The 13,644-nt window shown below is 30.6% G+C and overlaps 1 long non-coding RNA gene across 1 annotated transcript in view; it reads left to right on the forward strand.

Annotated features, from left to right (window-relative positions):
• The first annotated feature begins 283 nt into the window (after positions 1-283).
• LOC111640831 overlaps positions 284-13,644 on the forward strand; it is an 18,750-nt gene continuing 5,389 nt past the window's right edge. The window contains exons 1-2 of the long non-coding RNA XR_002759323.1: positions 284-343; positions 8,805-8,864. This is a non-coding gene — a long non-coding RNA (uncharacterized LOC111640831). The remainder of the gene's footprint in view (positions 344-8,804; positions 8,865-13,644) is intronic.

Below are 13,644 nucleotides of genomic sequence, written 5' to 3' on the forward strand. Positions count from 1 at the left end.
ACGAAACTTATAATATATTTTTATTTCTATAAAAAAAATATTATATTATACGAAATAATAATAAACAAATAAATTCTGTACATGATTCGTAAGAAGAGAAAAAAACAAACAAACAAACAAAACAAAACAAAAAGGAATAAAAATGAAAGTGGAGCTGCAATCGTTTTGCTCTTCTAATTCTCTGCAGAAAATTTTTAATCTTGTATAAGGAATTAAAAACATAAATTAAAAATTAATCGTGAACAAAACAAATTCTAATTACGCTTTTATACAAATGTATTTAATATATAAATTAATGGAAATATACAGAAAAATATTAAATATAATGTAGGAATTATTTAAGGTAAGAAAAAGTACAAGAATTTGTTTTTATCAAACATTTTTGACAAGTAGCATTTATTTATAATTGCTAAATACACTTTAGTTCTTATTTAACGTATAAATCACGCTCATGACTAATTTAGCTTGGTTTTTCTTATTGTAAACATATAATGTGAAGCATACCGTTATTTTCATTTTCGTTTAATATTTCTGGTGTATTTCAAGGATAAATTGAAGATTAAAAATATATAAAAGCAGAAAATATGCTCTTATGTATTTTTAATAATAATGGTTTGTTTAATAAAAATTTTGTAAAATTTAATAAAAGTAATGTAAAATATTGTAATAATAAAAGAAAAGAAAGAAGTAAATTTAATAAACAAATTTCGTTTCAAATTTAAGTTATAAACGCATAGTATTTTTCTGTAACTCATGTCAGAAATCTATATAAAATTTCTTATTCCATTTAAATAGGAAGGAGGAGAAGAATTCTTGATGTAAATAATAGCAGAAATGCATACAGTAATTTCATTTATTTTAGTAGAAAATTATACATTTCAGACTAAAATAATATTCTAATAAATTTAAATATCTTATAAATTCTTTTAATAAATAAAATTGAGGTATAAATTATAATTTTAAAAAATAGTCAGCCAAATAAAATGTATTTGAATTCAGTAACTGTGCTAAAAAATTTAGAAAGGTATTCTCAATGATAATTTTAAAAAATAATAATCTAAATTCAAAATATTAGATTAAATCATGAATTAGATTTAAATTATATAAATAATGGAACACTTAACAGAAACACTTATTTGCTTTTATGTTTATTTTTTAATATTAATCTGGTGTCTTTTTAATATGATGAAAAATTATTGTTGAAAAGTGCGGTACCTAACTGGAGAAAAATGTCAATGCAAATAAAATTGACTTTCGTAATTCCGAGGCATATTTCTTAACCCGGCGCTCCTCGAGGTAATTTGTAATGTCTTACTCGAGGGTGAGGGTGAGGGTGAGTGTTGCGCTCTCCCTGTATATTTTCATATTCTAAATGATTTGTCTTGAGAAATTTTACTAAGATTGGGAAGTTATGTTATGAATAATACACATTTCAATGTTTATTTCACTTTACTTCAGTTAGAATAAATTAAAAGTAATTTCGATATAGAAACAGAAAATTGATACCTAATCAGAGTGATCAGATTTATAAAAACAGAAATACCATATCTGAAATTATTGTTAAACTTAATTATAATTTCTATTCAAGTTCTGAATCTGTTTAGTCTGGATTTTCTGTATACCTTTCTAGTATTAATTGCATCGGAAAAATAAACGGATTCGTCCATGTCTAATACCTCTATTCAATAAACACGATCTAAAGCAAATTGAAAACTCCACCGGTCCTATACATCTTGCTAATTACTACAGTATGCTTTTGTACTGGAAATTCGTTGATTTCCATACGCATTTCATCTAACCTTGATTCCGTAAAACCCATGAAAGAGTAAAATTCCATATAATCACTCAAGACAAATAAGAAGTTTTTCCTGCAGACTTGAATGATCCAGAGTCATTATTAGAAGTTACTATCATACATTTTGTATTAATAAAAGGAAAGTTCCTATTAATTTATCATTAACTAATTATATATCTATATTTCCAATTCCAATTGACCAATTCTAATTTCATGGGTTTATAATTATAACAGTTAAGTATCTGAGTCATCATTTGAATCCCTCAGTATTAGTTCTAAGAACTTAAGTCAATTCCTTCCTAAAAATTATTTAGTTGTATCACTTTATCTAAATTGGTATCATACGTGAATATTTTTAAATCTTGGATATAATAATTATCTCTAATAATTAACTTGCTTTCTTTTAATTTTTCTTGTTTAATTATAGTTTGTAGCTTTTTCCTTATTAATCTGGATCTTTTGCGTAAGTTAACTATAAAAATTATTTTTCTCGTTTCTTCACTATTAGTTTTAGCTTTTAATTTCCAAAATTCTTTTAACATCAAATTTCTATTGTACAAGGAATCCAATGCAATCCTCATAATAGGGTTAGTTCCATCATTATTACCTGGTTATGCTTTTTAAAGAGCTATTTTTAATTCTCAAATCCTCCTTAATGAACTGATTGATTTCTCTGACATAATTGGTTGAAATAAATAGAAAATTAATAACTATAATATTTTTATTCATTTTCTCATTTGTTAACTTATCTAACTCAAGTTCAAACATACCTTTTAAAAAGCTATTTTTTGTGGATAATGCATCTATTTCTTTCATTTTCTGTGACAAATTCACTAGTTCTCCTTGAAAATGCTTATTTTCTTCCGGCGTAGCCATCTTCAATATACTGTATTTCAAAAAACTGGTTATTTAATTTTAATTATATCCGACTCATCAAATAAACCATATCCAGTTCATAAGCCAGCAGAAAACGAAAGACGAAACGTTCGTAGAAAGAATTTTTTCTGCTGGCTTATGAACTGGATATGGTTTATTTAGTGAGTCGGATATAATTATTTTCTTCCTTCATTAAATTAAGTTCTGTCTTGATTCCCTGTATTTCTCTACTAAGCTGTGAAAAGTTATTTTGTATAAGTTCATATATTGATTTAAGTGTGTATTGTGATTCTTCCTGTACCAGGGGATCCTTATCCCTTAATGCTTCAAAGTATTCAGGTATTTTCGTAAATCTTGTAGTTTCGAAACTATCTCTGTTGGAATCCTCTTCAATTGGAAAGTATTCTTCATTCACTTGATTTTCTTTGACTGCTTCTTTAAAATTTTTCTTTCATGGCCTACCACACCCCCTCTTTTGCATGTCTATTTGACTCAAATGTTGGGAAGAACAGGAAAGAGGACCTGGATTAGGTTCTATTCAAGCAATTAATAATAGGCATATGATTAATTCCAAGATTAATCTATTAACAAATAACCACGACCTTAAATCTAGCAAAATCCAATTACTGATAATTCCTGGTATGTAATTACACTGTTTTTTTTTTTTATTTGTGGTTTTAGGCCCCTTATCGCTCATAGAGCACAAAGAGGCCAAGAATGTTATGTTAAGAAGAGTGGTCTGGGGTTAGTGTCCCTAAATGGGCTCATAGAAGTCCCAAGTAGGGCTCATAAAATCTAGTCCATTGTGAGGGCTCATAAAGTTACGTGTTATTTGTTATGTTTAAATTTTATTTTGTTTGTTATGTTTTGTGTCGTGCTTTATTAACTTACCTAGTTTTATGATGACCAAGGAGAATGGAAAGATTGATAGAAAAGTTGCAGTATGAAACCCATCCCCACCTAACCTAAGGTCTTTTGGATGATTCAAAGTGGTTGAAATAGAGAGTCCACAGTGAAGTATCCAGTGATAAATATTTCCAGCAAAATTTGGAATAAAGAATTTTGAAGGACCTAATATCACTGTTGGTATTAGCTATAGCCTTCCGGGAGGACTGTAAATCTAATTACACTGTTGTTAAGCTGCACTGAAAAGTTCACCAACACCTTCAACCATGGATGTAGATATAGATGATAATATATTATACTGCTTAACTGCATGGACTGGGATGAATATAAACAGTGTGACTCACATTAACCAGTTATTTAAACATCTTAAGGGGAATGCATGTGCTTATGATATCTGAAATCTATTATTATTTGATTTATATTAGAATGTTAACTGCCAGCTTGTTTTGAATAAAAAAGAAGCCTGAGGAAGTGCCCAGAAAGGGCTACGAAAACATTTGCAAGTTTTGATCGTATGCACACCAGTCAACTGGTTAATATGACTCACACTGTTTATATATTATATTGCATTTGTAGGCATTTTTATGCATGGAATATAGCTAAGAAAGTAAAAAACAGTTTTGTTTTGGGAGTTGAAAATGGATTAATTCATTTTATATTGTTTCTTATGGGAAAATTTGTTTTGGTTTGAGAACAAATCAGTTTTTGAACAATTTTTAGAAATGAATTAAGTTCGAAACCCAAGATTTGAGACTGTACTCAAAAAATTTTTAAATATTTTTTTAACATAACTTTAATAATAATAAAGCAAGTCATATACAGTGGGTGATTGGGAGTTGAAAATGGATTAATTCATTTTATATTGTTTCTTATGGGAAAATTTGTTTTGGTTTGAGAACAAATCAGTTTTTGAACAATTTTTAGAAATGAATTAAGTTCGAAACCCAAGATTTGAGACTGTACTCAAAAAATTTTTAAATATTTTTTTAACATAACTTTAATAATAATAAAGCAAGTCATATACAGTGGGTGATTGGTTAATGAACAAATCGGATAACGAACACTTTCGCGAAAGATTTTTATGTTCGGACAACGAACATATGATCGGATAACGAACACCGCACAGAACGAACCCAAGAAGAAGCAACATAAAATAATGAATACTGATTGGTCTTCTCTTGTCTTCAGGCAATAATTTGAAACTTTTCGAAGTGTGGGAGATGTCGACATTGACACTCGAGCTGGTATATACCGATCGGATAGTATTCCTCCGAACTTTGAAACTCCCTTGTAATTCCAGCCTTTTATTTTTCTGACAAAACAATTCTTTTATATATTCACGAGACTGTCGGGCGTGCACTCATTAAGTTTTGCGTCTGTTTTTCTTTTCGAAAGATGAGAATATAATAGCAAAGGTAGAGAGTGGGCAGAAGATGCCTAATGTTTCTGGGCAATATGGCGTGAACAGGTCTACAGTAGGCCGCAGTTTAATCTTATTTAAGAAAAATACTGTATAATCAAGAAGACTCAAGCAGCTAAAGGAATAACAAAAATCACATATGAGAAATAAAGAACATCGAAGAGTTCATAATGGAACCTGAAACGGATCTGACGACAGAAGAACGCCAAGAACTCTTGAATGAAAAACACCAAGAAACTCGGTGAGATATGTTTTCTTCTGAAAAAGAGGATTAATGCCGATATTTGCTATTAAAGATCTTTTGAAGAAGTGGGAAGATGTCAGAACAACGGTCTTAGAATGGCATCCAAACCAGGTTGAGGCTTGGGGATTTCTACAATTGCAATGCTATTAATTACTTACGAAAAATCCTGAAGAAGAGAAAAAAGCAATCGATATTAGACAGATTTTTTAACACTTTCAAACGGAAAAAAACATGACTAATAAAAACACAAGACTGTGCATGTATGTATTTTTATTATTACATATAAATAAACGTAGTAAGAAAGTATATATATTTTTTTTATTTTTGGGGGTCTCCGAAACGAATTAATTAAATTCCCATTAAAACCTATGGTAAATAGATAATCGGTTAACGAACAATTCGGATAGCAAACAAAGTCTTGGAACGGATTATGTTCATTAACTGATCAACCACTGTAGTAATGTTTTATACAAATTTTTAACATAGCTTGAAAAATAGTTATATTAAATTTGATGAATGATTTCTTAAAATATAAGATGAATATTTTTGATTATTTGAGATATTTCTCATATCACATCAGATCAAATATTTAACAATAAATAGATACATATGCAGAACATATTAATACTTTTGAATAACTTTTAAGCAGAACAAACTTTACATAATTTTGTTCTTTCTGTTTCACTTTAAAATTTTTATATAATAAAATATCAAAACATTTTGAATAATGTTTAATTAGAATAAACGAGGTTTGATTAATTGCACTATGTAGGGTTACTTTTGTTTCAAGATTTTGAATTCACAATTATATGATGAAAAACAGTTATTCTTATTAATTTGTTCATTTATTTGTAGAGTTTCGTTTCATCACTAACCAAATCCAGAAATCAAACTCTATCTCAGAATCTGTGAGAGAGGCAGATTTGACTTCTCTCTCGTAAATAAAAAAAATATATATATTACAAAAAATGCTACCATCATGGTACATAATCTTTAACAATGTAAATCAATGGATTATTTAATAAAAACAATGATATTATTATATTCTAAATTCCAAAAAATGGTTATCAAACAACACAATGGCAAGTAATAAATTTAACAATGTATTAATAATCAAAATTTCTATGGTTAAGAGAATCCAAAAATATTACAAAATATCCAATGGCAAAAATTAGTACATAAACAAGAGTAATCAATTCTGAGTTACTCTTCTCCCTAACAGTGCTAGACAAATCTTTTCTCTTGAAAATACCTTTTCGGACACCAATCATGTTTGTTAGTGTTGAGTTTACACATCAGCTGTTTGTCTGGTAGTGAAATCCAGGAGAAAATATTAGGAAATTGATGCAACTTTTTACTACAGTGTTAGACTTAAAAATAAAATTTTTGGAAGTGCAATGTACACCAAAACAATCTACACATAATGTTTTTTGAACTCTGGAGCCACTTCAAGTCTGAATAATCAGTCACCATGGTAGTTCTGTCAGGATAGGTCTAAAATTTTCACTTGCCCATACCAGAGTAAGACACTCCAGTTCAGTCATGGTGCAGTTTTTTTGTGGCAAGTGTAGATAGTATACCAGCTTTGTTCCCAATTTTGCCACCATTGCCAAGCCACTATATCAGCTATGCAGGAAAGAGACAAAGCAGCACTGGTTTGACAAATGCCAGTATGCCTTCGTAAATAAAAAAAAATCATTAACTTCTATATCTATTTTATAGCTACCTTAATCTAGCAAGTGAAGCTTGCTAGACCAAGTTTTGTTGGTCTGGGAACTCTATTTAGTCAAGACAGAACCATAGCATATATAATTCACACCCTGAGCCAGGCTAAGCAAAACTACACCATGACTAAACTGGAATGCCAAGTTGTGGTATGACATTGATGATTGAAAAATTTTGGGACCTACCTAGATGGAACCAATTTTACCATAGTATCAGACCATTCAGCCTTGATGCCACTTTGAGTTCGAAAAAAAGATTTAGGTAGATTGTACTTATAGAATTTCATTTTTCAGTCCATCACCATAGTGGAAAGTTGATCAATGCACTCTCCTGGACCCCATTACCAGAGGAATAGCTGACACCTGAATTTGATACTGATAACCTTTACAAATGCAATATTAAATTAAAAAAGGTACTTTAAAAAATAACAATTACGGATACAATTCAACCAAAAAGTAAATCTTACAGTTAACTAGATTATATCATTTAATTTTTATTGTCAACAATGCTAAATATTAGTCATGATATAACAAAAAGATTTTTAACACACTAAAAATAAAAAATTTTTAGTTAAAAAACAAGTAAAAATTATACTCTTTCTATTTCCAATTTCGAGGATAAAAAGATTTTTATTTATTACTAGTGTTGTAACGAATATTCGGTTACTATTCGGTATTTGGCCTATTCGGCCTATTTTTCACTATTCGGCTGAATACCGAATATTTAATCACTATTCAGCCGAATACCAAATACCTAAAAACAGGAGTAATAAATAACAAAAACACAGTAAATTAATCATTTTGATATTTAGATTTAATGTTATCGAGTTAGTGTTGTTTGTTTATATTTATTTATAACTTGTAACATGCACAAAATAAAAAAGAAAATAATATTAGTCACATGTATTCACAATTTATAATTACAAAGATCAGCACACGTACATGTCTATCGTTGGAGAATCCTCGCACATCTGAGGGTCTGACCCTGCCTATCCTTCTTTTTAAGCGCTCGTCTTTGCTCTTCCCTTTCTCTTTCCTCTATCGCTCTAATCCATGTATGCCTGTGCATACATCATAATACGCGCTCACGATACTTTCGATTCGTCACTTTTCCGTCGTAGAGTTCCCATTTTACAATTACGTGACTCAGCCTGGTGATAACGGAGAAAAGAGACAGATAGGACGTCGATATAAGTCACAGTTATGATTTCACAGATTCGAGACAGCTTGATAGCCCGAACGGCCCCAGGCTTTCGCCCGTGCACGCTAAGTGACTTTCATTACAAGCATTTAGCTTTCCGAAGTCTATGACAACAATTGTTTGGCATTGACGGCCGCGAATTTCGTGCCAATAAGCTGCCTCGACTTGTTCGATTATGTTATTGACTCAATTTCATATTTATTTTCACATTTTCACTTTGTGGTCCTTTTCTGTTCTTTTTCCATTATTTACACATGTAGGTCATTTCATTGTTATCCACATTTGATATCATAATTTATCACATACTTCCATGACACTCTTGTCTGTCCGCTACAGCTGCCAAGAATTAACATGATTGGCGAAGCGTAGTGACAGCGGGCCAATAGAGAGCAGGATCCTTGCCATAATGCGGTTTGCGCGTCAATTTTCGTACGTGCGTTAATCGAGCCGAATAGTTTGGCCGAATATTCGGCTATTTGGCTACGCTCCTGGCCGAATATTTGGTATTCGGCCTGAGGCTGAATATACTATTTGTTACAACACTATTTATTACTAATAAATAATAATTTTATTTCATTGCTGTATTATACATTGTATATGAGAAAGCTAAGAAATCTGAGATTTTATTTTTTTTATAGATTCTACAAACTGAGGTGACCAATTATTTTTACTGACCAGTCAGTTATAAACTTACAACGGTTAGTGGACACTTTTTACTGATTTAAAATTATAAATTATTTATAAATATATAAATAATTTTAATAAGGTCAGATAGTTAAATAAGATTTTATCTCTGCCAAAGCTGATCTTGAAGATAAATTTAAAATTTTTTAAGCCATCACAACACAAATAAAAAAAAAAATTAAAAGAAACAGATTTAGGTGCAATCCTTAGCAAGATATTCCACTTCATTGTTTTCTTTATCTCTTCTAGCTAGATCAAACAGAAACAAAAGTGATCAGATTTTTTCAGTTGCTTTTCTGGGAGATTTCTTGTAATATATATGTAATATATAAAAAGAAAAGTTAGTTAGTTGGTTAGTTTTTAAAAATTTTGACACAGTTTGAGCAAATGCAATGAAAGTTTTCAGGAACCATCCTTTCATCCAAGAGGTTAATGATTACTCTGGTCAAATTAACTTCAACTTCCTGCCTGCAACAAGGCTATCCTTTCTAGCTGACCAGTGGAACAAAGGCATTTGAATAGTAAAATTACTTAATAAAGTTACAGTGGGCATGAAATATTTTTTTATGAAAACATAAACCAATAGAACTTAAACTGTTTTATATTCAGGGTGGCTTATCCAAATTTTATCAAGTAACTAAATGCAAAGTTGTAATGTTTAATATGACTAATATGTCACACCATTAAATTCTGCATCAATATGAAAAAATAGGTGAAAAAATACTAAAGGCAAGAGCTAAAACAAAACACATTGCTGAATTAATAGATTGTTACTCACTGAACCCATTAATCCAAATAATGTTAACTGTAATCCAGTCAAGTCAAGTGATCCAGAAAGATCAGTAGGATTTGCTGAAAAGTTTGGTTTATTGTTGTATGAGACTCCTAGGATTGGATTGACCACTGATCCAGAATTCTTTATGCATGGCATATTAGGTTCGGTTCTAACTTTACCTGATAGTGGACTAGTGGAAAAACTTGGTATCAATAAAGTATATGTTAAGTATACTATGGAAGATGTTGAGGGTGGTGAGCAAGTAAAAGGTGAAGTTAATGTAAAACTATGTTTTTCTCTTGAAAAAGATGGAAGAAAACAAGTAGCCCTTAGGGTTTTTGTAAATGATGAAATTACAGACGATAGGAATCCAGAATATAAGTATCATTATAGTGATGATGAACTTAAAGAAATAGAAAAAGAAACTAGATATTTCTGACATAGATAACACACATATAGATGAATATTCTTTTCATATGAGTACTGAATGTCATCCAGGGTTATTGAGACTATATAGACACCAGATAAATGAAGTAAAAGAAAAATTTAAGGCAGCAGCATCTTCTCAATCTCAGATTAATAATGAGTTTAAAGAGATTAGTACAGCTCAGTCTACAAATCTTGAAGATTCATTTAAAAAGCTTTCTGATGAAGATATAGAGGAAGTAGTAAATGGTGCAAGGGAATTGAATTTTTTGATAGATATATTGAGATATACAGAATATTTAAGGAAAATTCTCACTAAGCAACTCAAAAGCAGCATATTATGGATTCCACTATGGTGCTTTAGCATTAAACTTTAAATATCGCTATGGTCTTAACTGTTATGTTGAATGTATTGCAAGTAATGGCCATGCAGATCTAATACAGTAATACCCCAACTTACGCAAACCCGGAGTTACGCGATTTCAAATCTCGTCGATTTGTCTTTTGTTTGAGCGCCACGCAACCCTCGATTACTCACTCCCCTCACACTATTGTTCAGCTTACATGTTCGGATGTGTTGCGCGGAATCCACACATAGCTACAATTTATGTTGTGTTATTTATTTCTCTGTTTGTTATATCTATGGAGACTTGAGAGACTCTACTATGTCATCCAAACGAAGTAGAACTAATTCTTCTGCATCAAACAAGAAAAGAAAAACTTTATCTTTGGAATGTAAAGTTAACATTGGGTATGTTCATAAAGTCGAATGAGTTAAGCGAGAATGAAGTCATCATTATTCCTATTTTGTTAGTCTTTTTGAATGATTCGTTACTAACGTGTTTAACTCGTTTGACTTTACGAATGTACCCATTATTAAAGACTTCGATACAAAAATGAAAATTTGTGAATTGGCAAAGAAGTTTGATCTATCGGAATTGTCGGTCAGAACAATTATAAAAGGCAAAGAAAAAGTCTCTAAGCTGTGAAAAATGCTTAATCTTTAAATTCAAGCATCATTCGTAAACGTCACAGTATTATCGCTGAGATGGAAACAATGTTAAAATTATGGCGTAATAATCGAGTAAATGTGAAAAATTGTAAAATAATATAGGCCTAATTTGTTATACATATGTATTAGCTAAGATTTTATTAAACATTTTTTTCTAAATTATTGTTTTCTTTAGTCTCCAGCCCCAATTAAAAATTATTTGTATGTATTTATATGCAAAATTATACCCCGACTTATGCGAATTCGACTTATGCGGTTACCGCTCGGTTCCACCTATCGCGTAAGTTTGGGGTATTACTGTATTTATGTCACGCAGAAAAGATGCAAATGGTAGGATAAATCCTAAACCTATTTCAGTAGTTGTTGAGTTTAAATTAAAGGAGAAGGTCATACTGCTGATGAAGCTATAGCACAGATCAAGAACAAAGGCTACTTATATAATCTAAGTTTTAGAACTAAAGCAAAAAGTGCTCTGATAGTGGGGAGTAAGTTCTGCTAAGAGCGATACTTTACAAGTAAAATCAAAGGATATTTTTCAATCTAATTGGTTTAGTGCTTCAATTACTTGAAAGTGCTAGAGATTTTGATGGAGATGAAGCAAAAGAAAACTTAAACACAGAACTAAAATTCTTATATCACTCAATACATAGTAAAGATCAACACTATTTGAGCAAATTAGCATTAGAGCAGATTTTGGCTGCAGATGAGTCATTAGATAAATATATTTTTTGGTATAAAAATAGTGAAATAGGGAAAGAAGTTACCACATTTGTATTGAATCAAGAAGATAAAATCCAGTCAATAGTATTCAATATAATTGAACATACAGGAAGGGAACCCAAATCTGATCCACTTAGCAGAAATAGAGCTAGTAGAAGGCAAGGCAGCATTTTTGATAGCAACAGAGTTCCTCTAACTCAGTGGTTCTTAACCTTTTTATACTCGCAGCCCATCAAATATTTCATAATTTTTTTGTGACCCCCATTTTTTTAATAATAATTTATATTTGTTAAATTATCTATAATNTTTTTATATTTTGTATAACTGTATTTAAAGTATAAGTCATTGTAAAGAATATTGTATCTAAGCCCCGTTATGCGAAAGCGGTGCGGGGAAAGACTGATCCCCATTAGGGGAAATGATGATTCCCATTAAATGTATGTATACGTGTACGTTTGTATATATACTGTTTAAACAGTATACAGGATTGTGATTTGTGAACTATTAAATAATAATAAATAATAATGTATATCACCAACTATCCATCTATTGTTTGTTTTAATGTGTAGCGATCATCTGTTTATCAAGCCCAATGATCAATATTTTGTTATTAGGTCTATTATTCTATATTACAAAGTCTTTATAAAATAAGTTCAAAAAAACCTTAAGATCAGATATCACTTTATTATCAGCAGCTACCTTAACTGAATTAAGTAAAATTATCAGTAATAGAAATATAAATGCATATAAAAAATAAATGCATATACATATGCATTTATTTTTTAAGATACGCGATAATTCCTGAAAATTATAGAATATACAATATTAATTAAAATATAGAAGTACTGCTAAAAATAGTTTTATTGTTATATTATAATTTTCATTGAATAACAGATAGACAATGCCTTAATTTTACTCCCGGTCTTCAAGCTATAGTAGGAAAACTTGTATTCGCGGGGTCCAACCATTACTTTTCCGAAATAATTCCAGTCGACAGGTATTTGAAATGTTCAAATGGTACATGTTTTGCACAGTTTTATAGTTTAAATAAAATGATAAATTTTAAAATGTATCATATACGTCAGTGGTGCGCAAACTAGGGGTCGCGACCCCTGTGGGGGTCGCTAGAAGTTTTTTGGGGGTCGCCAAATATTTATGAAATGCATTATGCCTGCATGCTGCATACCATACAGTGTACATATAAAGAGTGAAGCGCCGTCACTCACTGTTTAATTGCGATTTCATGCAGAAGATTCAAGGATTTTCCTGAAAACGATCTTGGTTGGATTCGTGATCCATTTTCCTAAAACATATGCAGTTCAACTATTCAAATTAGTGAGAAAGAGCAATTGATAGATTTAATTAGTGATTATACTCTTCGAAATCAATTTAAGACTCAGCCTTGCCAAAAATTTTGGCTATCCGTGGAAAAGCAATATCCCGTTTTATGCAAGAATGCCATCAGGGTTTTAATACAATTTGCATCAACGTATTTATGTGAAACTGGATTTAGCAAACTAGTTTCAATAAAAACTAAATACCGCTCGCGTTTAAACCTTGAAGATGATATGCGAATTGCAATTAGCAACATACATCCAAACATCGATGAGATAATTAGAAACTTGCAGCCACATACATCTCATTAAAGGGAAATTTACTGATTTTTATGTTATACAAAAAGTATTTTCTTAAAATTATAAATAAAATTAATATGAGTCAGATATGATGATGTTTTTATTCGATGAAACGAAAGAAATGCGCGAAATATACATCGTATTTGTGAACATTTATCTCTAGGGGTCGCCAAAAATTTTCTCTCTACAAAAGGGGTCGCAGTCGAAAAAAGTTTGCGCACCATGGG

This window comes from Centruroides sculpturatus, unplaced genomic scaffold (genome assembly GCF_000671375.1).
Source record: "Centruroides sculpturatus isolate CEXI.00-Female unplaced genomic scaffold, Cexi_2.0 scaffold1123, whole genome shotgun sequence".
Taxonomy (NCBI): Eukaryota; Metazoa; Arthropoda; class Arachnida; order Scorpiones; family Buthidae; genus Centruroides; species Centruroides sculpturatus.